Source organism: Papaver somniferum, unplaced genomic scaffold, assembly GCF_003573695.1.
Source record: "Papaver somniferum cultivar HN1 unplaced genomic scaffold, ASM357369v1 unplaced-scaffold_44, whole genome shotgun sequence".
NCBI lineage: Eukaryota > Viridiplantae > Streptophyta > Magnoliopsida > Ranunculales > Papaveraceae > Papaver > Papaver somniferum.
The window spans coordinates 145,525-149,560 of NW_020646971.1; positions in this window are offsets into that span (position 1 = coordinate 145,525).

Below are 4,036 nucleotides of genomic sequence, written 5' to 3' on the forward strand. Positions count from 1 at the left end.
AGCCGAACTTCACTAAGAAACTGAATCATCCACTAGGTCCGGCTTGAAAAATTGAGGTTCGGCTGGAAAATTGAGGTTCGGCTGGAAAATTGAGGTTCGGCTGAAAATATTGTAAAGTCGCATTAGCCGAACATAGTGTTTCTCTAAATCATACACTAAGTTCGGCTCAAAATTGATACTGCAAGATCAGCCGAACTGATCTTCTGAAAACCCTAATTTCATCTTTGAAATCATGTTATACCGATCAAACAAAATAAAATCAATCAAAAACAAGATGGGTTTGTTACGCATACATTCTAAAATACATCTAAGAGCAATTGAGATTTGGATTTCGCATTATAACATCGCTCACTTCGATTTGTGTTTCCTTTGTTTGATTAATTTGTTTATTGAATTGGAGTCCTAGATGTTTATGTTTAAAGTTTATTTTGATTTTTAATTTTAGGTTTTGAGGATAAGGGAACTATGACAAATTGAAATTATTTAGGGATATATAGGTAATTACGCTACCTTTAAACACCCCTTATAAACCCACCCTAGATAATATAATGGATGAGTATGCCTCAAAAAAAATGAGTATGCCTCAAAATAGGTTTCCAAAACTAGGTCAATGGGATGGGGAGTTAGATCGTTGAACTCAATACCCAGTGGGAGCTAGCTTCATTTGTGAACTACTGAGTCTAGTTCCTGGCATGCTCATAGTGCTATTTTGGTGAAAACATCTCTTCATTACAAGAGTTAAGATATGACTATAACTATGTGTGTTAGGCACAGTTCATGATTCTGCAGCCGGGAAATATAAAGAGGAATGATACCGCTGTTCTATAGAGCGCACCGGAACTAGAAGGATGTACTAAGGCATATTTCGAGTCAAATTCTATGAATTCAGTTGGAATCTCTCAGGTGTTAAATTTGTTGGAGTATGTGGCTCGATGTTGGAATTAATGCATTTTCTAAAATTACCTAGGCTGTAAAATAGTAAAAGAGTTAGTAGAATAATCTAGAGTCCGCTAGTTAGTCAGTTGTATTAAGTCTTGCAGTATGAAGTAATGTGAAAATGGTTATAGAAAAGACAGAGAAAGAATTCTCTGGACACTGTAAAGTGCAGTCAAAGTAGTTAGGAAAAATCTAGAGAAAGTTATGTTGGTCAGAGTGTAAGTGTGAACTAAGATTAACTAGTCAGAGATAAGAAATGAAATCTGTAGAAAATACTAGAGTTGTCTAAGGCCGGATGTGTACTGCCTACATATATGGCACTTGTATCACTATGTTTGTAAGAAAAAAAAGATGAATGAAAAGAAAAGAAGTTCACAGAAAAGAAAATCTGAGAGAAAGAAAAACAATACCAATAACAAGTGTGAGTTCTGTGAGTTGTTTCGAATCTGTGAGTTGTTTCAAATAACTAATCACCAACAAGTTTAAAGACAATAACAATACAAAATCTCCTTCAAATATCCAACAATGGTATCATAGCTTGTTCGATTGAAACGGGCGTTTGTTTCCGCGTGCTATCATGTCGACAAACAACAGTTCAAGTCAATCAGTAGTTGTTCCAATGTTTTTTGGAGAAAACTATGATTTCTGGAGTGTTAAAATGAGGACATACTTCCTATCTCAAGAATTATGGGAAGTTGTCGAAAGCGAAATAACCTTGACTGAATCTACAGCAACCACTCCGGAGCAACAAAAGAAACTGAAGAACATGAAATGAAATGATCACAAAGCCTTGTACACAATTCAGATGACAGTAGATGACACAATTTTTCCTCGAATTATGGGAGCTACAAAAGAAAAAGAGGCATGGGATTTTTTGAAAAATGAGTTTCAAGGAAATGAAAAGGTAAGATCAGTAAAATTGCAATCTTTGAGAAGAGATTTAGAGAGCATTAAGATGAAAGATTCAGAAGCTGCAAAAGATTACTACTCAAGAGTAATGGAGATTACCAATCAAATGAAAAGCTATGGAGAAAATATTGGTGATAAGAAGTTGGTGGAAAAAATCCTCATAAGTCTCATTGATAAGTATGATCTCATAGTTACTGCAATTGAAAAAATCGAAAGATATCGCAACTCTTTAGGTAACGGAGCTTATGGGTTCTTTAGAAGCCTATGAGCAGAGATTAAATAGGTGTCAAGAAACAACAATTGAAAACGTTTTTCAGTCTAAACTAAATCTAATGGCTGGAAAGTCTAAAGAGGAAAGGGAAGATTGTTATAAAGTTTCAAAAGAAGGAGAAGACAACTACAGGGAGGCAAGATGGAAGAAAGATTATCCACCATGTAGATTTTGTAAGAAGACAAATCATTTACAGAAAGATTGTTGGTTTAATGAGAGTAAGCCACAATGCTATAACTGTCGTCAACACAGACATTTCGCAAAAGAATGTCGTTTTAGAAAAAACAATCAAGCCAATTTTCATGAAACTGAAAAGGAGGAGGAGCACATGTTTTATGCTCAAACATCAACAGAAGAGAAACATGAAGCCTGGTACATAGATAGTGGTTGCAGCAATCACATGACGGGTGACGAAAGCATTTTCCGCGATATAAACACATTTATCAAAACTCTAATCAGGCTAGGAAATGGCAACTTGGTTGAAGAGAAAGGTACAATTTCTATTCAAACAAGAAAAGGTACAAGGCTAATCAAAGATGTTTTTCTAGTTCCCAATCTAAAATCTAATTTACTAAGTGTTGGGCAGATGGTAGAAAATGGGTATGCTTTATACTTTGATAATGGTTTTTGCTTCATATATGACAAGAAAAATAGGCACCAGGTCATAGCAAAAATAAAAGTGAAGGATAGAAATTTTCCTATGTGTTGGAATTATGTTCACAATACAAAAATGAAGGCAGAAGTTCGCAAAGGCTCGCAGTTTTGTTCACTAAAGCCGCATCAACAACAGAAGTCAAGAAATGTATGGGAAGGTAGCAGACATCGCAATCAATATTCTCAGCACAAGAAAGGTTGGAGAGCAAAGCCAATATCCACATTTGAGACCTGCGGTTTTGCAGCATTAGAACCTGGGCATTTCAACAAAGAAACAAAGTTTAACAGCAAGATGAAAATAGCTCCTTGGAAGAGAAGGGAAAATGCATTAAGGAGAAGTGTTGGAATTAATGCATTTTCTAAAATTACCTAGGTTGTAAAATAGTAAAAGAGTTAGTAGAATAATCTAGAGTCAGCTAGTTAGTCAGTTGTATTAAGTCTTGCAGTATGAACTAATGTGAAAATGGTTATAGAAAAGATAGAGAAAGAATTCTCTGGAGACTGTAAAGTGCAGTCAAAGTAGTTAGGAAAAATCTAGAGAAAGTTATGTTCGTCAGAGTGTAAGTGTGAACTAAGATTAACTAGTCAGAGATAAGAAATGAAATCTGTAGAAAATACTAGAGTTGTCTAAAGTCGTCTGTGTACTGCCTATATATATGGCACTTGTATCACTATGTTTGTAAGAAAAAAAAGATGAATGAAAAGAAAAGAAGTTCACACAAAAGAAAATCTGAGAGAGTGAAAAACAATACCAATAAAAAGTGTGAGTTGTTTCGAATTTGTGAGTTGTTTCAAATAACTAATCACCAACAAGTTTAAAGACAATAACAATACAAAATCTCCTTCAAATATCCAACACTCGATAAACACCACATATGTATAGCTAGGATAGTCCCACATGGAATAAGAGGAAGTACATGTGGTGCCTAATAAGCTTGGGCATCTCCTTATATAGCACCGAGGCCTTTTAGATTAAAACCCCACACCTGCTGCAACATGTGGTCAAGTGGGGACAATATCGGTGCTATGTGGTCGGGCCCATAAGTACGGTCCGGCGGTCCGTGAAGATCCTAACAACTGGTATCAGAGCGTATGGTTGGGGCTACTGTCCGAATGGATAAGTGTTTGTGTATGTCACTCGGTTTAGGGCGCAAGTGGAGTCAAACTCAAGGTGGAGCAGGCAAGGCCCGAAGTAGAGTTGGCGCTCAAGGTGGAGTTAGTGCCACACCCCATTAACTCAGGTGGAGCAGGATTCTATGGTGGGCA